The following is a 21,562-nucleotide window of genomic DNA, read 5'->3' as shown; positions in this document are numbered from 1 at the left end:
CTTCCCTATTGACCCCACAGCAAATGGGGACCAGAAATTGACACCTACCCAAGCCGGGCCCCATGCATTCCCTCCTGGGGATCTGTAACTGAGAGGCGAGTCCGGAGACGACGATTGCAAGACTTGAGCGGTCCTATGGAATCAAAGCCGAAACTACATCACGGCAGGTATATCTTCCTGCCAGATGAATGCTAGGCGTGGCAGACAGAGCCATAAGTACCCAGAGTAAAACCTGTCTGCGGAAAGGATTGAGACTCAAAGAGAAGCTGAGACAAGACCCAGAAATGAGGCACAGTAGGCGGCTTCCGGCCCAGATTTCTCGCTCTGCTTCCTGTTTCCTGTCTGCCGCCCTATGAGAGGGCTGCTGCAGCTTCCGGGCCCCTCGACTTCCGGTCCCTGCGACTTCCAGCCCCGCCCCTTCGCCCCTTTGTGCGGGTCTTCGTTACTGCTAACTAGAGCGCTCTCTAGGACAGGGGTGTTAACGTGAGCCCAGGAACCTTGTGCATTTCCTACCAGTCACATATCCTGGGAAGCAGCCCCTTATCTGCTGCTTGCGGTGAGAGTCTGGATTTGTTGAAAAGAAGCCACAGCTGCGGCCTTGGGCAGGCTGCACCCCAGCCAGGTGTGACTGGCTCTGGCCCCCACCTGCACACCTGGGCCAGCACCTCCAGGCCTGGCTCTAGCAGGCAGGAGTGAGCAAAGAAATATGTTCCCGCTTTCCCCTTGCCTTATCTCTTTGGCCCGTCTGGGGTTCCTGGCTCCAAGTGTCTCTCCCCCGCTGTCCCATTTGCCCTTTTTCTCCCTTGTCTTTCTCACACGCTGCAGCCTGCTGTCCCCTTTGTTAAAGACTCTGAGTTCACATGTGCTTTGCTGCTGAATTCTTTTTTATTTTATTTTTTCTGGCTTGTGACTGAACCTGACTTTATTATGGATGCTCAGAGCCTTATTGGCTGCTCGTATGCCTGTCACCAGCCTTTGGAAAACAGCGGGCTCTCCCAGACAGGCTGATTGTCCTGGATCTGCCAGCTCATAATCCAAGGCTGTCAAAAAGAAACAGCCACGCTGGGAGGAAAAAAAACCATGAACGCATGTATTCGATCAACGAAATCCGTATTGACTTCCTGTACGTGCCAGGCATGGTGATGAGCTTGTGATAGTTCCAACCTTCGTGATTCTCAAAGCCCAGCAAGGGAGAAAGACAAATAAATATTTACCCCCAGATTAACCAATTACAATTGTAAGTGCCATAAGGACAAATATGAGCTAGCGTCTGGATCTCATTAGCCCAGAGTAAGTGACATTTAAGCAGAGATCTAAGAAGAAAGGTTGGGGGAGGGGTAGAGGCCCTTAAAATGGGCAGATGTCTGGCTGGAGAGTTTTGCATAAGGCCCAATTCTCCAGGCCTTATAAGGCCACATTAAGGGTTTTGATCTTTACCCCAAGAGCATTGGGAAGCCTTCAGAGGGTTTTAAGCTGAACCTGACCACAAATGTTTGGACTGTCAACACCCCTGTGATTAGTCTGAATGCACCATGTTGGAAGAGTGCTGGAAACTATGCTAGAAACTATCAGAAAACAGTTCACCGTGGAGAGGAAAAGAATGCAAGGATGTTTTGAAGAATGTGTAGAGATTGACATCAAATGTCGGGTAGAAAACGGGACCAGATAATAATCTTTCTGGAATGTCTACCTTCAAAAGCTTGCTATCCACGAACCTCCTTGACATCTTGGCTAAGAATAAGAATCATACATTGCAGTTGAATAAAACTACTCATTTATTTCCACAAAGATGTCTTCTTGATATATTTGTTGATTTGTACAGCCTGATAAAACAATGATATATTGCTAGTTATCTGAGTGACATATCCAATTTTAACTTTTCTTTTGGATACTTCTAATTTAGAATACAAAAATGTTCTAACTTGTATTCATAGATAAATAAGTATAAAAACATCTGAAATATAGCCTATTGATTGGGGAGTTGACAGCTAAATATATGCTGGGTGAGAAAGGTAATTAAGACACAGGCCCTTCCCTCTTAGTGTGTTCAATCTAGAGGTGGACTAGTTTGAGACTGATTGATGATCGATGTGGTCATGTTTGAAAGATTATTGAGAATATGATTTTTCAGTCAATTAGGTTTACAAACTGACCCTGTGTTTTTGGACCCATATGATTCAGTACATTTTTTAAAACATCTTTTAAGTAGGATATGAACTCTTCTGCTTTATTTTTAAAAAATCTTTATTAAGATAAAACTTATATACCATCACATCTTCCCAATTAAAGTGTGCAATGCAGTGGTTTTTAGTATATTTACAGAGTTTGGCTAGTAAAACTGTGTCTTTCCACCCAAGGTATTTCCATTTTCCAAAGCAGCAGCTCTCAGAAGTGAATGCAAATCATGGCCTCAAATCTAGAGATTCAGAGTCAGTAGATCAAGGCTGCGGATCAAGTGTTTTTCACAAATGTGGGTGTTGTCAGTGCCACGTTTGAACACTACCCACTACAAGTGCCAGTGGCCTCCGGATTTTTCCCTTTATTCCTGCATACGATGAAAACCCATACTGTGAACTCTTATTGGCTTGTAGGGCCCTGTGCGCCCTGATCTAGAGGCGTTGTTTGAGTGGTTTCTACCACTGCTGAGAGGAAACAAGGCCCAACTTTCTTACTTAACCTGGCTACCGAGGTGTGTGTCACGATCTAGCCCCAGACAACATTTTTCAATTTTGCTGTCTTTCTCTTGTTCACTCAACTTTAGACAAAATGCCTTAGTATTCTCCAAATAAACCTTGCTCTGTCTCTCCAGGGTAATTCAGTCCTGGCCCACCCTCCCCCCATCACCCCACAATTATGTTTTAGGTAGTAGATTATGTGTTGGGGATAAAGATGTGAAATGACATACTCCTTGCCTCTAGGGAAATAAGTCTTAGCAACAAACATGCTCTGAAGCAATGTCATTAAAATACGTGTCATCTCAGGACAGCTGATCCTCCTCTCTGTGCCAATCCGAAGTGTTTTTAAGATGGAAGAAACTTTGGCTTCTTGTCTGAAATAATCTTAACCACAGTTTTGGAGATTCGTTTCTTAATTCAGCCCTCCTATAAATCTCTTCCTTTTGTCTCTGCTGCTGTAGAAATTACTGTCTCTTTAGTTTACTATCTCTTAGGTTCATATTTTAGCTGATCAGGACCAGCATCTCTTTATTGTTGCCCGGAAGTGTTGTGTTTTCCTCTGTCCTTTCTGCCGAATTCCAAATGCCTTATCGTCAAAAACTGTGTATGCCACCTCTGCGTGGCCTTCAGTGTCTCACATGGCTCCTCGAACATAGTGGGTAGGTGTTTGTTGATTTGATGTGATGCAGTTTTCCTTGCAAGAAAAAAAAAAGACAATTAGTCAGTTAATAAATTATGTGGGATGTTGGTTAATTCATTTACCAGAATATGCATGTATGCGTTCAGATTATTAACCATGGAGGTATGGTAGAGTGAATAAATGGATCTTAACATTCCTCTTAGAGTCTTAAAACGATGTTAAGAAGTTTTGGTCGGCTTTCAGTCTGCCCAGCCTCTTCTGATTATCTTTTTCAAAATAAGTGTGTACACACACACACACGCACACACACACACATACACATGTGCACACATATGTAATAACTATACTGTGCAGGATGTTGATTAAAACTTTTAAAAAATTCATAGGATTTCATAAAATGATACTTAAATCCTGTCCCATGGATCTGAGTACTCTGTATTTAGAATAAATGACCTCTTTCTGAGCACTTGGCCAGTTTTAGGAATTTATCTCCAGTTCACAGCAGTAATGACGGGGAGGGAAAAATAACAGCCCCTCTGGTACCTTAGATTATACAGATAAATCATCACCACGCAGATGAACAAACCGAAACACAACTGCACAGTCAGTATTATCATTTCTATTTTCTTCGTAGCAAATAACAACTTCTAAGAACCTAACTGTAGTTATGAGAGATAATATATCCCAAATTATGTTATTGTTCACATAATTTTCATGATAGTCACACTCCACTGTGGTGACACATTTTCCAGTAACCAAGAAACAACTGAATACAACTATTTGCAGTGTAGCTTTAACAATTATATGTTTCCTCAGCAGATTCACGTACATTTAGTGAAAGCAAGCCATTAAGAACAGAGGCTGGAGCAACAATTTTAAGCAACAGAAAAAAATGCTTTGAAAATTGTCCTCTTGTGTTTGCTTGCATCTCAGCCCTGTGGGGCTGCTGTAACAGAATGCCGTAGACTGGCTGTTAAACAACAGAAATACAGAAATTTATTCCTCACAGTTCCGGAGGCTAGAAGTCCAAGGTGAAGGTACTGGCAAGTTCAGTGTCTAGCTAGGGACTGCTTCCTGGTTCATAAATGGCCACCTTGTGACTGCGCCCCCTTATGGAGGAAGGGGAGAAGGAGCTTCATAAGGGCACTAATCCCTTCCATCAGGGCTCCATTCCCAAGGTCCAGTCGCCCCAACTTCCCACCTCCTAATGCCATCACACTGGCTGTGAGGGAGTGGGGACAGAAAACTTCAGTCTATAGCAGCTTGTCACATGAACCAAGAGCATCCCTAGACCTTACATTTTCAGTTTCTCCAAGTCAGGAACCCAGAGGGTATTAGTATTTACTTTAGGAACATGATGGACATTTCCCGATGCAGCTGTTGAAGACAAAGGCAGGGACTGCCACGTGGGGGTTGGGTTCCTGCTGTTGTTTGGGACGGAACGATAGGTGCAGCTCTCGGTTTCCTCAGCACGTTCTCATTCTGTCAAGCCCGACAAGTGAAAATTGAGACACGCGTGTGCACACACACGCGCCCGCACATACACGTGTACCTGCACACATATACCTGCACACGCATGCACACACACCCCTCAGGTCGTCTGGACTGCCCCCCGGAGCTGTCCAGCCCGGCAGTGGGTTCCCCTTGGCCATTCCCTTTAATGGGATCGTCACCCCGCCTCTACCCCGGTGCCTTTGCGCTGAGTGACTCAAACTAAATTGGCAGTAGACTTTCTGAAGTCTTCTCTTAAAAAACATTTTTTTTTTTTGGGTGGTTTTAGAATTTCCTAATTAGAATTTGGGAATTGGATGAGAGCTATCATTTTAAATCGTTTCGTGTTCTTCCTCATTTGGAAGAGCATATACTTATTTTGAGATGAAGGGGGAAAAAAAGGCAGTCTCAGTCGAGACATAAAGGAGAGGGAGGAGCAGAGGGGAGGGCACTGGCTGCCACCAGTATTACTCAGATGTCGGTGGTTTGTGTGACATGTTATTTCATATTCACCACGGACTGCTGGACGGAGGCTGTAACGCGATGATTATACAGGCATCTAGCTTTTGCTTAGACTTCCTCGCTTGTGTCTGGTAAGATACGACTGTCTCTAGAGCTGCAGGCAAAGATGGATGCCCGAGGTCGTGGTAATTCCATGTTCTGCAGTTCAGCGATTAAACCAACGAATGGCTGACTCAAGTCCTGAAACATTTAACTGTGTGATGCTCAGATACGGGAGGGGCGGCACAGGGGCTTCCTGCGAAGGCAGGAAGCCGTTCACCGAAAATGACCCTGGAAACACCAGAACACCCCTTCTAAACCCAACTAACCGCAGTAAACAACAGAAACCCATTATCAGTAACAGAGATTAGTGCCGAGAGTGACTCTGTGATTCTTACTCTGTGTCCCAAAGCCAGAAACTTAGTTACAAATTCCCTAAGCACAATCTCGTTCCTGTTTTTATATGTCAGGAATGACGTTTATTTTTGAATAGCTGTTAGTCTGGGTTTCTCAGTATTTTAAGATGGCGACACAATATGTACAATGTGTGTGTGTGTGTGTGTGTGTGTGTGCATGCACACGTATGCGCCAAAGGGGACAGAAGACATTCATCTAACAGTAGTCACCAGACCACTTGGAATCCTAATTGTTATTTTTAGTCTATTATTTTCTGTTTTGTTCTGTGTTTTTAAAGTACTTACTTGGACCGCTAAGGATGATTTCATGACTATTAATGGTTGTGATCCACAGTGTGAAAAATAGTTCATTATACTCGTTGCTCTACAAGGTCACAGAAAAATTGGATTTTCCCACCTTTGTTACCCCGATGTTTAGAACAATGCTTGATAACTGTTTGTTTAATGAAAAACTAAATACCTGCTACAGCAGCACACCAACGACCCGAGGGCAGGCTTAGAGGGTAGGCATGAAGGAAAGACCAGGAGGAAAAGGAGGAATGAAAGAAAGATAGAAAGTTTGGTATAAAGACTGGGGGAGACCAGAGGAAGGACATCCTGACCCCCTGCATCGTCTTCTGGAGGTGACAGTTCGGTGACATTGGGGGTGATTGGAGTTAAGTTACAGGAAGAGCTGCTAGAGCACGATCACTTTTGGTCCCTATTGTTCCGGTTATCTGTCATTGCATTAAAAATGCCCCAAACTTAGAAACGAACAAACAAAAACTCCCATGATCAGAGGAGATGACTAGTTACGCTCGCGAATCCTCTGTGTCAGGCATGTGGACTTGGATGGCGGGTGAGGGTGATGGCTTGTCTCTGCTTGTGACGTCTGGAGTCTCATCTGCAGAGACACACACTCTGGGGGCTGGAAGTTTCTTCACTCATGTCTAGCTGTTGGACTGGGGTGACTCAAAGGTAGGGCTCGGCTGGGACTGTACACCGCAGTGCCTACATGTGGCCTTTCCATGTGGCTTGGGCTTCCTCAAAGCATGGTGGCAAGTCTCTCTGAGAAGCTGTCTGAGAGGGAGCCCTTCCTGCGAGCAAGTGTTTCAAGAACGAAGCAGAAGTTTGCTAGAATCTAGCTGGACGCAATCATAAGCCTGCCAGATTCAGGAGGAGCGGACATGGGCCCTCCTCCCTCTGGAAGGAGTGGCAAAGAACTTCGGGACTTTTTAATTAAACCACCACATGCAACATCCGTTTTCTTTTGGGGGAGAAAGACTTTTGGATATGTCCACTCTTTTCTAGAAGTTATCCAAAGATTAAACCGTGCCTTTCACTTTTGCTAGATTTTAACTTTAAGCTGAGAGGAAAAAGAAAAAATAGATAAAGAAAAATAGAAGAAAGTTTGCATCCTTAAAATGTAGAGCAGCAATGAAACGCTTTCCATGTTGACAAAGGATGCTTCTCTTTCTTACGGGCGGGGGAGGGGCAGTGGCCAGGTGCATTGAGGAAGTGGTCAGAGGCATTTAGGGGGAGTTTATTAGGCACCCTGATGTTTACACCTTCTTTTAAGCTCAACTTTTGAGGAAATTGGTTCTTTGACTTTGCCATGTCTGAAGATTAAGAGTTCAAAATTCAAAGTGAATGCTTCGTTGCGCTCAACTTGCACTTGTAAACCAGTAACTACTCTTTGTTACTCAGCGACAGCCTTTATTTGGTTATTTGCCATCATTTAAAAACGTTCCCTTCCTAGTCTCTACCGACTACCTTCCTTCTTCCTCCTCTATGTCCAGATGCCCTCTCTCTTGCAACTTTTGGCTCTCAAGCATGGTAGTTAGGTTTAGACCTAAGAAAACAATGGAATGCAACTTATATAAAACTTTTTTTTTCAGTAGTCACTGCTCCTAACAGATGTGAAATATCAAATTTCATTTAAAGATATTTACACTAACAGATTAAGCACATCAGAGATATATTAGAAGAAAAGAGGAAGAGTGAAGTATTTTTAATTATCAGAATTTTACTACTCAGAGAAAGCCACTGACATTTTAGGATATACACATTTTAATATATCTGCGTTTGGGCGTGCATTTATTTTTATAAAACGGGATCGTAGCGTACACATTCTTCCATAGCCTGCATTTTAACAGGTAAGAGGGATCCTCGCAGATGAGTTGGTGTGCTCCGCCTCCTCCACTGTGTCATGAGCAGCAAATGCGATGATGCTGGGAAAACATCGTGCGAGTCACGCAGCCCGTGGTCATCCCCCAGTGAGTCACAGGGTCATACTCTCTATTTACTTTTCAGACTTTCTTAATGACTGAAAAGTATTCAACTCAGGTTTTACATCGACTCTTTTTGTTTGGACGTTTCAATAATTTGTCATTTCTCTCTCTCTCTCTCTCTAAAATAATGTTTAAGTGTCCATTCTTTAAACTGAGTCTTCTTATATAAGTTCCTTAACTATTTCCTTATAAAATGTCAGTAGAAGTTGAATAATGAGTCAAAGAAGCTGGGCCGTCCAGGCTCGTGCAGCCACCAGGTGTTGAGGACCCACCAGGTACCAGTCACTCACAGGGCTGATTTCGTTTAAGCTTTTAGGACTCTCAGGGGCCTTAGGTGTTTTGAGGTTTTAGGTCACAGAGCTTCTGAGTGTCAACTTCAGAACTGAAACCAAGATCTTCTATATTGTTGTGAAGGAAGTTCCATTTCAGGGGGTTTTAGAGGTGGTTCGAAAATTGCAGAAGTATTTGATTTATTTGGCCTTTTCAAATACTATTTTGAGCTATTTACACATGAATAAAAAAAATGGACATAAACTGTAATAATAGCTTCATTATTATTAACTTATGCTTCCAGGTTAAGTTGCCTTTAAGCAGACCTTAATATGAAGCATTTCATTTTCTCCATTCCTGTGCATATATTTACACTTCTTATGAACGTGTCATTGACTGGGAGGGTTGTACTGTTTTATTTAAATCAGGCATGAATCCGCCCACTCAAGCAAAATCAGCTTATCGCTACTGCACCTGCGCGCCGGCTCACATAGGATCAGGGACAGTTCAGGCGTATTGGCTTGACAGCACGTCAGGCACCCAATAACAGGTTAAAAATAATAATAATTTTATTCCTTTCCATAAGTTTGGAGTGATTTTTGTCTTACTTCCAATATTTATTATAAACACACTGAGAGTCGAGATTAGATGTGTTATACAAGTTTGAAAGGAAAAGTGTGTCATGTTGTACCTGTTCCAAGCATCTGGAGAGACTCCTGAGATCGCAAGATAAGCAATTAAAAACGGCTGCCGTTGACAGTTACACACCGTGTGCGGTAGGCAGAGTTTTAAGGTGACCCCACGATCCCCCACTCCTGGTGCTCCATGTCCGGCATAATCCTGTCCCCGTGAGTGTGCTCTGGGTCTGTGACTATGACGAGATATCCCTCTTACAATTATGTCACGTTGAATGTCAGAGGGATTTGCAGATGCAGGCAACGTTCTTAATCACGTGACTTTGACTTCATCCAAAGGGCCTGACTTAATCAGGGGGCCCTTTAAAAGAAGGCGAAGCGTTAGAGAGATACTCTCCTGTCAGCCTTGACGAGGAGCGGATTGCCATGTTGTGGGTAAGCGTGCGGGGTGAGGGCCTGAGAGCCTCCGCTTCAGAACTGAGTGTGGGCCCTGGTCGACAGCCAGCCTGCTAAGAAATGGGGGATGCAGGGGTCTTGGTTATACAACCATAAGGAAATGAATACACCAAAAACTGGAATGAACTTGGTAGAGGTCTCTGCATAAGGTTACAGTCAACGGGCACCTTGATCTCAGCCCTGGGAGACCCTGAGCGGAGGACCCAGCTAAAACACGCTGGACTCCTGACCCGCGGAAACCGTGATGTCCTACATCGTGTTGTTTCAGCCCCTCGGATCGGGGTAATTTGTCATGCAGCAACAGAAAGCGAGTGCGCTGTGTGAATGCATCCGGGTTTCCTCCACGCTAAGACACCACAGCACAGAAACAAACTGAATGTGTACGCTTGTTACATTATTCTGATGATCACCCATAATGCCAGATATCGAGGTTTTATGTTAATAAGAAAACCTCATTATTCCCGCCGATTACTTTAACAAAACATAGTTACAAACCTAAGCTCATAAAACTAATATTAATACAATATCTCGGGGTCTATTTTAGGCTCCGAGGCATCATTTGAGGGATTTTTTTTCCCCTTTGTAGAACAAAAGAATTCCATTGTTTGAAAACCACTGGCTTGACTAATAGGCACTTTTTAAAAAGACTGCATTTTGGTTGTTTTAAGAATGTAACTGTTGGCAGGGAAAAGAAGAGCAGGATTGCGCAAGGCTAATTTATAGCCACTGCATTGTTTTTAAATGTATGTTTATTGTTAATTGTTACCTCATTACAAAGTAATACAGAGATGTCAGAAATCCAGCCGCTGCTTTTGATTCAGACAGATGAGGTTGGTACTAGGGACACTGGTGTTTTTTAAAAGCAGAATTCATTTGAATAGTAATTTAAAACTCTTTAATCATGAAATATTTTAAACATATCGAAAAGTACAGAAAATGATATAACCGACACCTGTATACCCAATCATCTAGACGTTCATATCATGACATCCTGCTCCAGATCGTCTTTTTAAAAAAGTGCACATCCAGTTAAAACCCTACTCTATCATTTTCCCTGTCACTCCTCCTTTTCCTCCCTCCCAAGAGGTAAATATTAGCCTGACATTGGTGTATATTATTCTCCTGAATGTTTTACAGGTTTTCCGGATGTGTACCTATTCATGAATAATACAGAGAATTGTTTGGAGTTTTGAATTTAAATGATTTGTATCATACTGCAGGTAACTTTTGGCAATTTAATTTTTTATTCGAAGTTGTATCTTTAGATGGATATGTATAATATCCCGTGACGTGAATAAAGCACAGTTGATTTGTCCATTTTTGTGCTGATAAGCAGTTGTTCGCCCAACTGCATTCTGAATAGTACTGCAGTGACTATCCTCGTATCCATCCATGTGACCCCATTGGAAAGTCTGTAGGAAAGCTGTTGGGTCAGAGGGTATGCCCATCTTCAACTTCACTAGAAATCGTCAAACCTCGCTCCTAAGTGGTTTTATCAGCCTAGTCCCACCTGCAATGCAGAGGCTCATTTATGACGGGGAATAAGTCTAAAAAGGAAACGCTTTCTGTGGCAGTTAATTGTGGATCAGCTCTTAAGGAAAACACCATCCTGGTGGGATGAGCCTGGTCTTTTCTTTGCTCACGACCTTACTAGTTCTCAGACGGCGGGGTTCGTTCCTCTGACAAGGCAGCTTCTGGAGACGAGGCCTGGATGCTTGAGTGCGGGGTGCGTGCAGACAAATGTTTAATACTTTCACAGTTTTGAATGTTTAATTCCCGCCTCTTACATCTGTCATCCCTACTAACCCCTCTAGAAAAGTCTATTTAAACTCCAGTTTCGCTCCTCACGGAAGGAGGGAGAAGTGAGGGCAGAGAAGGGAAGAACCCTTGGTGGGATCCAGGCCGAAGCCCGTTCTTGCCCTAGTGGAAACTGTTGGTTCCTTTTGCTTCCAGCGCTGAGTCTGGATTCGGCTTTTCCAGGGCCTGTCTCTGACCTGCTCTCATCACAGGGCCCGTCGTCCTGGGGCTGGAGTAGGCGGATTTCCGGCTGTGGCTCTGGTCAGTCCTGAGAGCCTTGGAGCTCAGTCATTGCAGTAATCAGGCCTGGGGCTGTTCGGACCTTAGCGTCTGGGCTGGGGCAGCCTGATGCAGGGCTTGGTGAGCAGTCTGCTGGCCTGTGGTTCCTTTCCATTCTGGGCGTCGTTGTGGACACGTGGATTCATAGTGGAACATGAGCAAATATATTTCAGTTCTCTCTCTCTCTCTTTTTTATTTTTTAGAAAGAATGCTTAATGATACATGTGCCTCAGAGCAGGCATGAAATAAAGGTTACAGGATAGAGGAGGACAGGAAAGGTGGTCTGTGATTTGCTTGCATTGTGGGAGGAAGGGAGGGACCGTACTTATGTCTTTGAAGACCTATGTGGCCGCTTGGCTTTCGTTTACAGATACATTCTGGCTATCGCTCCAGGCCGTGATATGATTAAAATGTTTGTTCAATTCACTCAGAAAGTATTTTCTGAACACTTTTTGTGTACCAGGCAGTTTTAGGCACTGTGAATGAACAAAACACAAAGATGTTCTCGTGGTTGTGGAGACAGACAGGAAATTTAAAAAACTAAACAAGGTATTTACTTTCAGGTTGGGGTAAGTGCTGTGAAGGAAATGAATGTGGTAGTGTGGTAAAGATTTGGGGGCAGAGTGTGGTAGGCATTGCTACTGAGAGTTAGTCTGCTAGGCCGGCCATAGGTTCAAGGATCAGAAAGATGACCTGGCTTGGTTCAAGTTTACAAATGACCGGATATAAATGAAATAAGGCTGCAGGAGGGTGGTCAGGGTTTCAAGAATCGGAGGCTTAAGGCCCTCATTCCTCTAACTGTGTGAGCCCCGAGAAATGAACTTGCACCCTCGGCTCAAGGCAGTAATTCTGCTCTGAGGATTTGCATCACCAAATGGCGACGTTAGGTTCCGGGTCTTCTTTCTGAGCCTGTGCCAGCCTGGAGCAGTCTGCACCTCTCTTCCAGGCCCCGCGTGTCCATCTATGGGCCATGGCCAAGACTGCCGTAAGGCGTCGGGGAATGTTTCTCTAAAGAGGTGACATTTTGGCCCAGCCTTCATGTGACAAGGAGGCAGATCATCGCATTGCAGAAGGAGCAGCCGGTGTGAGGGACCTGAGCGTGGGGAGCTTGGTGTGACAGGGGACAGAGGAAACTGCGGTGGAAAGTGTTTCAGGTGCGACCCAGGAGGGCGGCCGGGGCCACATCAAACTAGGGTTTTTAAACCGTGGTAGGAAAGTGGATTTTCTTCTAAGTACGGCGGAAAGCTCCTGTTTTAACCTCAGGTCCATGAACTTGTGTAGGAAGAAAGTTACACCTGTGTGAAAATGTAAAATCTGCATTCCTTGAATCACAAGTGTAGGCAACGTGTCGCAACAGGACAAGCAGTATCTATGCTGCTGTCACCAGTGGAAATCATAGCTATTTCCTTTTATTACTGTTATTATAGCTATCTCAAATGCCATTTGTGATTATTGCACCTAATTAGACATTATGGTAGTTATTAGCCCTTGGAATATATCTTGTTCTTTCATGCATTAACACGGGGTCAGCAAAGCAAACTGCGACCCGGGGGCCAGACCCAGGCTGCCACCTGTTTTTACACATAACACTTATTGGAACACAGCCATGCCCATTTATTATGTATCATAGTTGTAACAGAGACTTTCTGGCCAGTCACGCTTTAAATATTTACTATCTGGCTCTTTCTGGAGAAAGCTAGCTGATACCTGCACTGATAGAACTATGACACATTTTAAAAAATATTTGGATAACCGTGGGTTTGTTTGCAAGCTTATGTGTCTCATTTTATACGTTTAAAAACAGTATTCAGAGAAGAACTGTGTAGGCTTCCCCAGACGACCAAGACATCCTTGACAAGGCGGACGAAAAGAAAGGACAAAGAATCCTGCACCGTCGCCTCTCAGGCAGGGAACAAAACAGCCCGATCTGTATTTCCTCTGCCCGAGAGTCTCTTCTCCCTTCTTTGTCCGGCAGATTGTCCATATTTCCAGTCCCCAGCGCAGAAGCTGCCTCTTCTTTACAAATGGTGTTTGGAGTCCTTGCCATGTGCCCGGCATAGGCTTTATCAGCACTGTCTAATCCCCACGACTGCACCGTCCGGTCTAGGTGTGGCTGACTTCACGTAGCGGCGAGGCGGGCCGTGGAGGTATTGTCAGGTGCACGTGTTTGTTTACTGAACATGCACTGAGCACCTGCTATGGGCCCGGTGCTGCGCCAAGTGCCCAGGGGACACAGCCGTTTGCGCTGAAGCCAGGGTTTGAATCAGGCCCGTCTGCCCCCAGTGTGTCCGGGAGGCTCCCACCACGGCAGATCGTGTCCGGGATGCTGTGTGACAACGCACGGTGTTTTCGACGCCAGCCAGCAAGCTTGGCGACTCCTCCTCCTCTGGCATTGCCCGCTCACTCGGTTCTATAGGTTTATGCCGCGTTCTCTCTCCCGAGTCTCGGCTTTGCCTCGGGGAGGCCGCAGAGTCGCTATTTCCCGGCCGTAGCAGCAGCCTCTGTGATCGCTGCTGGCACCCCCGAGCTGGCCCTTTAAGGCTGTGGGCTTTTTTTTTTTTTCGTTGGTGTCGGTGTTTTGTTTTTCTTTGGGAGGTGTGAGCTGCTTTCCTGTAGCTGCAGCCTCCCCGCCAGCCCTCTGTGGATTTCTGAGGCCACAGGCTCTGACTTGCCCGTCACGACCCAGGCTCAGACATTCGCACCTGCCATTTAATTGGCATGCGAGGGTGGCGGGCAATCGCGTCTGCGTCCCGACGGGTGAAGAAGCAGGACCGCAGGGGGTTCGCCCCAGCTTCCGCACGTTGCTTCTGCCCGAGCAGGGCGCTCCCCTGCTCCCCCAGAAACATGAGCAGCCCTCCCCGGCCGGGCCGGGCAGACGCCTGCACCTTCAGGCCCTTTCCCCGATCTCTTCGGATTTTTTAACAAGTCGCAGGTGAAGAGCCTCCGTCCTTCCCGCGGCCGATGCCCTGGGCGCGGTGTGTTCTCACCTTGTATTATCTCAGTCTGGGCTCAGACTGTAACCCCGGGGGGTGGGGAGGGGATTTTTTTTTTTCCTGGTGTTCTTTCTCAACTGGAGCGGACATACGATACGGTAGTAGTTTCGGGCGTTCGGCAGAGCGCCGAGACGTGGATCAGCCCCACGAAGCGAGCACCCCGATAAGCCCCGTACCCGCGCGCCGCCGCCGCACGCAGTGATCACGGTGTCGTTGCTGTGGCCCCCGTGACGCACCCCCCCGCCAGCCGTGGCCGCTGTGCCCGCAGCGCCATTCCGCAGCCGACATTTTCCACTTCACGGTGTGTGACGTCGTCTCACGTTAGTAAACAGCCTTTTGTATCCGTCCTTCGAGGCCGATATTGTGTCCATTTGTCCTGCTTCACCACATTTATTCGAAATTTCCTTCCTATTCGGGGACATTTGGAAGACTCGCTGTATCAGGCAGGGCCCAGTCAGGCTACAGTAACCATGTCGTCACTCAAACAGGGAAATCTGATTCAAAGACTGATCGCTAGCGGACGTTAGCTAACTGCGAGGAAAGAGGTCAAAGAAAATGCCGACGAGGCCAGAAGTGGCAGCTGCAGCAGAGTTATCTGTGGTCTTAGAGGACGCGGGGACAGTTTAAAACTAAAGACCAAGCGAGGGCACTGCCCCCGCCCCCGCTCCGCTCCCAAGGCTTTCGAAAGAGGGCCTGGCCACACAGGGTCACCACCTCCACGGTGAAGGGCAAGGGCCTGAGCCGGGTGACAGAAGCAAGCCTGCAGCTAGGCGGCAGGGTCGGCGGGGAGGTGGCCCCTGGCAGGGAGCCGGGCCTGGGGTACAGGTCGCCCGGAGGCTTCCGCACTGAATGATCGTCTTAACGGTGGTTTGAAGAGTCAGTCACCTTCCTATCACGAGGCGGGGCCAGCTCCGTGCCCTCCGATGGAAAAGGGGACTTGCGCGCAGGGCCCAGGCCCGGCCCTGTCACGGAGTGGGGCCAAAACGGATGTTTTGAGTTAAGAGACGGTAAGTAAGTGGAACGCTCGGGGCAGCTTGTCGTTTCTGCCGTTGTACACAGGGCTGCGTGGGTGGCTTTGCTGCAATGTCCGCCTCCTGCTGTTTCCGCAGGAAAAATTCATAGAATCCGGTTTGGAACGTGTTTAAGGCTCTTGTCGGACTTTATAAAGTCACCCGCCTAGAATTTGTCCCTGTTTATTCTCCTTCGAATTATTTAGGGGAGAAAATGTGTGAGTGTGTGAGTGCGTGAGTGCGAATGAGAGTGTACACACACACACACACACACACACACACACACACATACACACGCATTTTTTGTCATAGAACTTAACCTTCTTAGCTTTTCGGACCTTGGGCTGGTTTATTGGGTTGTCCTCTCGGAGGCTGAGGTGCCCAGACGGAACCCGCAGCCGCACCTGTGGGTGCCGGGCCCTTCGGAGGATGGGAAGCAGCGTGTGGCCGGGGCCTTCATCGCCTCATCTGACCCTAACCCGCTCCTTCCGCTCGAAGTCCCTGCTGCTGACAGATTCTTTTCTCTTCATGTCGGTGACTTTGCATGAAAGCCTTGACCGTCTCCTCTTTGTGTAGCACATTGGGAGTAAAGAGAAGCGACCTTCGGCGTTGGGCGCCTCGCCTCCATTCTCTTGATGGGGAAACTGAGGCAACTTGACTGGCCGCGGGGACCCGGGAGTCCGTCGGCCCAGGCCCAACCTGGGGCTTCCTCCCGTCAGTCCCCCGAGCGCCCGGCCTCCCGAAGCCCCGCCGGTCCGTCGTCCTCACCCTCCCGGGGTCCTCCAAGCTCACCGCCTCCAGGGACAGAGACTGCATTAGCACACGTCCCCAGGACGCTCACACCGTGCATCCGAGCGCGTCGCTGAGATTGCGCCCCTGCCTGCTTGGCCTTTGAGGCCGAGTCCAGGACTCACATCTAAAAAACGACCCCCCATTGCTAAGGAACCGGACGCGGTCGGTTCTTATCCTAGCGTGGTCAGGGGGCACAGATGCGGCTTGGGTTCCGCCCGAGATTTTGGTCCCCAGGACCGGACACCAGGTGAAGGGGGCCGTGTGCTCGCTCCCTCCTGTCTCGGGAGCCAGCAACTGCCTGTTTTTTCCCCTTTTTTCTTTTTCTTTCTCTCTCTCTCTCTCTTTTTTTTTTTTTAGCAATAATAAACATTTAGCGCTGTATGTTCCTTTAAGATAAGCACGGTCTTCTCTAGAAAAACACATTGTCCTTCATCTCCGTCTCCTACAAGCGGTTGATTAAAATGTTGAGCGGGACGGGCCTTCTCCGCACGCTCTCCCTGTCGGGCTCACCACGTCCCTGCGGCTTTTCTGGGCTCCGGCGAGCCGCCCACCCACGTCTCGCCCCTCCTTTTAGCCAGGTCTAATTACGGGTGGGAAGAAAGCAAACCTTCCGCGGGGAGCCGGCCCCCCGCCTCCATGGTCTTCACGTGCTTACCCGCCACAGACAGGTAGTTAGCAGGTATCTCACCGAATGCCTGTTTTGTTCTTCTTTTTTTTTTTTTTCCTTTCGATTTTGGGAATTACGTAAAAAGGTCTCTGGGTGCTGCTGTGAAAAACAAAATGACAAGAAAAACAGCAACTGAGAATAGAATCTAGTTAGGGGCAAGAAAAAAGTGCGGGCATGAAGTCAAACCCAAATCCTTCAGTTAATGGGTAGAGATGAACCGCTAAGGCCGGCAGCAGGTCGGGGGGTGGGGGCGACCATATTCCCCCTGACAGCGAACCACCCTGGGGAGGCTCCGAATATCAGTTACGGGAAGTACTCATTTAGAACAGTTTGCTGCCTTTTTTTTCCTTATTCTTCTTTCTCACCCCCACCTCTCAGCCTATTTTTTCCTGGATTTTGGAGTTCAGATTTTATTTTACAGTATTTCTGACATCCGTCCTCAAAATGTTAGACCTGTAGTTCTCTGTCTAGGGGAATTGCTCTGTAACCTAGCAACCGGCGTATCACAACGGTCCTCAGTTATTTCCTTCAGCCCGAAGATTCAGAGATCACCCAGATAGTCCCATGAAGGACAGAAGGGGTCAGGCTTACATGCAAAGCCGGTCTTCGAGCGATACACCTGAAGACTAAATTGTGAGCGTTATTTCATTGCAATACATCCAAAGTAATGATCCCGTCACATCTGCAGAGCGGGGGCCGGGGAGAGGGGAGATGTGGAGGAGACAAACAGCCGGGGAGAAGGCCTCGGAGCTGTCTGCCCTCCGGGGGCCTGGATCGTGGGGTCACATGCGCCCCTGCCGCTCTGGCCTCTGTTTTCCTGGAATAACAAGAAGAGGGGCAGAACTGGGGTTTCTGACCAGGAAATCATTCTTACTTTGTGTGTCTACATAGAAACTTAGAACACCGAGAGAAACAAATTTCAGAGGAAAAAATATGACAACAGTGACATTTCCCCGCACGAGCTTGTTCCGCAGTCCAGGCCGAGTTGCTGAGCTAGCTCTGTGAGGACAGAGCCGTCCTGTCGAGATGCCCGCGAGTGTCGGGGACGCGTACCGCGGGGACCGTGGGGCCCGAGGGCACAGGACGGCAGGGCGTTAGCCGAGCCACTCGCCCTACCTTCTGCGCGTCGCGAGCAGCGAGGACGTTTCTCGGCAGGCATGTTCTTCCTGCTTCTTTTCTCTTCTTTATTTCTGAGGTGCGGGCATTCTTAGTCTCGTTTGCCTCAGACTTTACTCCCCGGACATCCAGAATACTTATTCTAAATGCGCCAGGCGGCGTTACAAACTAGGATGGGGCGATCCCGTCTGGGCTCACGGTGAAAACACGGCGTCCCGCAGCCCGGTGCAGTGGCTGTGGCACGGGAGCCCTAGGCATCTGCATGTTACCACGCAACCGTGGCGATTCTCAAGGTGATAGGACGATCACGCGATCAACGGAGGACTAAAGGCGCTTCCCGGGAGAGGGGCGGGGCCCGCTCCCTGGCGCTGGGGGCATGGCACGGTCTTTGTTCTGCAGCGCCATCCTCGTCATTCGGGGGAAGGGCACCCCTGTCGTTTCCTTTCCTTCCCCACGTGCCTTTGAATGTCGGTTAGTGGTGGTCCCCATCCCGCCCTGGCTTGGTCAAAAGCTGCTGCATCGGTCCTGTGCGAAGCTGCTCTCCAAAGGGTCCCAGCACAACCTGTTGCTCAGACAGCGATGGCCAGCCTGTCCCTCGCAGTGACGAGGGCCGGGTCTGCTGTGTGAAGCCGCGTCCGGGTGCGGTGGGGTCGGGTGGGGATGTGTTGGTCAGGGTTCAACTAGAGACGCAGAACCTGTAGGAGACAGACGCTAAGAGATTAACTGCGAGGCATTGGTCATGTGATTATGTGGGCCGGCCACACACATTCGCGGTCCACAGAGCAGGCCTCCAGGAGGAGTAGGCTGCAACTTGGGGTACGGGCTCTATCTGCCATCCACTGCCAGAATTTCCTTCTTTTCCGGGGGGCGGGGGGCTCCCCATGCATCAGCCACAGTCTTCTCCTTTCCGAGCCATTTCTATGCCGGGCACAGCGCACCTGTCACCTCTAGTTCTTGGCACGTTCTCTGAGCAGTGACTTGTCCTCCTCGTTTTAGGGACGAGAAAGCTTAGAGCAGAGTGATTAAGTCGCGTGCAGAGAGTGCGCACAGTGGGTGTGAGGCAGAGCGGGGACTTGAACCAGCGATCGCGTCCCCAATTTTAACACTGCTTTGGTTTTAAACCAACGGTCCTCGAGACCCTTTCTTCGAAGAGCTCGTACTCCAGCCTCAGGGGGTGTCTGGAGGCCAAGTGCTTCGTTCCACCCCGTGAGACTCCCCCCCCGCCCAGCGCCCCGCGCCCGGCGGGCGTCGCAGGAACCCCTGGGAACCCGCGGAGCATTCGCGAATGCGGCTCTTACTGCTTCGCTCTGCTGTAAGTCGACTGGTGAATGAAGTCGCTCCTCTAGGGGTGGATACAAGATTTAGGGGGTCCTTTTCCCAGCAAGATAGAGCACGCCTCTGGTGCCCGACATGGCCGTCCCCCTCCGCGGCGGGTTCGGGACCTCCCTTTTCCCTTCTTGATGTTGGGCGAATAACTCATCCTTCAGGCAGCTTTGGTTTCCCATCTTTAAAACAGACATAAGAGTTATTATGTTGGGTAAATAAGCATCACAACAAAAAAGCAAACACCCTCGGCCCGTGTCTTTCAACAAATGTGAGTTCGCTGCTATCATTAGCAATGCCTCATCCCCACTCCAGGTTTCCATGAGGAGGGGTTACTACTAAACCCTCCTGGCCTCTTCATACCCTCAGGGCCTCGTTCCCTACCTCGCTGGTTTTTGGGGAAGAATAAACTTCCTTTTTCCCTCTTGGGAAGGAACCTGCCTCAGCAGGTCTGCCAGTCCGAGGGCTCGGTGAGCTAGCTGTCTGCTGGTTCTCACTCTGAGCCTTGTCCTCCGTAGTTACTAATATATGAGATATGTTAGTTTTGTTTTATTTTGTTTTATCTTTGGACTCTCGTATTTCTCAATTCATTTAGAACCTGAGCAGGAAAGAGATGCGCTATGCATTCAGATTCTTAATATTCTACGTAGAATTCCTGTTTGCTGCCTTCCTCTCCAGTTCTCACTGAGCCACAGGATTTTAGAGTTGAGAGGAGACTTTTTTAAATGACCGCAGTTTCTTTCTCCGTCTCATATCAGAGCCCGCCCGCCAGGTAGTCGCTCAGCCCTGGCCCGGGCAGTCCCGGCAGGGAGGAGCCTGCTGTCTCAAGAGACGGCCCAGGTGTCTGGCGGGGCGTGCGTCAGGCCCACCTGCACTGGGCCTGAAAGGCTCAGGTCAGGATTTCTTAGGGAGAGAGTACTGGCCTGAAGCCTTCCCTCTTTCAGGTAGGGCTCGTTTAGAAAATTCATTTTCCAGTAAATCGTTAGAAGCGGCTGAGGGAGGGGGTCCATGTTCCGTGTGATTTTGACATCTCATCCTCAGGCCTTGCCCACCACCTTGGTGCGTCTGCTGCGTCTCGAGCCAGTCCCAGCTCGTGGCTCGTCTTAAATGATGGAGAAGGGTGGTCCTCGATGCACTTTCACCTCCTGGCCTTGCCGCTCCCCGGCGGGGGAGGCAGAAGCGTGGCACCCGTGAGGCCACCTCCTGAGAGCTGAGCATGGTGCATGCTCTGGTGGCGGAAAGTAAAGCTGCCGGTGAAACTCTGCCTCCAGGGCCCGCGATGCTGAGTGAGCGATGCTGAGTGATCGATGCTGAGTGATCGATGCTGAGTGACGGCTCTGACACGCTCACCTCACATACTCTCGCCAAGTGAAGACAAGACCGATTTGGCCCCTGCTCACTCCCGCCGTTTGTCCTTGACATTAAGGCAGCGTGAAGCTGGAGCCAGCGAATGTTAAGAAACCAAACGCCTTAGTACCCTTTTTAAAAAATAGCAGCTTTATTGAGATATAATTCACATTCCCCCAGATACACCTCTTGAAAGTGTTCAATCGGGTGGTTTTCAGTATAGTCATCGATTTGCGAAACCATTACCATGATCAACATTAGAACATTTTCATCACCCTGAGAAAAAACCCTGCACCTGTTAGCGCTCACTCTCCATCTGGTCTACCCTCGGCCCTGGAAAGGAGCCTGCTTCCTGTCTCTGTGGATGTGCCTCTTCTGGACATGTTATATAGTGGACTCGTGAACTATGTGGTCTCTGTGTCTGGATTCTTTCACTCAGGGTGACGCTTTCGAGATTCATCCCTGTGGTGGCACGTATCAGCACTTCATTTCTTTTTATGGCCTGCCAGTATTCCTTTGAGTAGGTATCCCACGTTTTGTTTACCTGTCCCTCAGCTGAGGAATTCCGACTGTTCCCACGTTGGGACTTTTGTGAATAATGTTTCTATGGAAATTTATGTACAAATTTTCGCGTGGACCTATGTTTTCGGTTCTCTCGGGTATGGATGCAGGAGCAGAATTGCTGGGCCATAATCCCTTAAGAACCTGCAAAATCGCCTTGTTCGTTTGCTGTTCTTGGGCTCCCTGTGACTGTTCTTTGGATTTATAGTCAGTCCCTCTGTGCTGAACGCTTCTATGACTTGATATGAAGTTAGCATATCTCGGGCCCCGATTAAAGTTCTTTGTAGGAATAATTAAAAATTACTCACGTGAGGATAAACAGA

The 21,562-nt window shown here is 48.3% G+C and overlaps 1 protein-coding gene across 5 annotated transcripts in view; it reads left to right on the top strand.

The window, feature by feature from the left end:
- ELMO1 (engulfment and cell motility 1) overlaps nucleotides 1-21,562 on the top strand; it is a 422,552-nt gene that overhangs the window by 107,916 nt on the left and 293,074 nt on the right. The gene's annotated exons all lie outside the window — the stretch shown is intronic.

The sequence above is a fragment of the Rousettus aegyptiacus genome, unplaced genomic scaffold, assembly GCF_014176215.1.
Source record: "Rousettus aegyptiacus isolate mRouAeg1 unplaced genomic scaffold, mRouAeg1.p scaffold_m13_p_13, whole genome shotgun sequence".
In the NCBI taxonomy this organism is placed as follows: Eukaryota; Metazoa; Chordata; class Mammalia; order Chiroptera; family Pteropodidae; genus Rousettus; species Rousettus aegyptiacus.
Note: the sequence above shows the minus strand (reverse complement) of the source record. Positions and strands in the feature narration are given on the sequence as shown.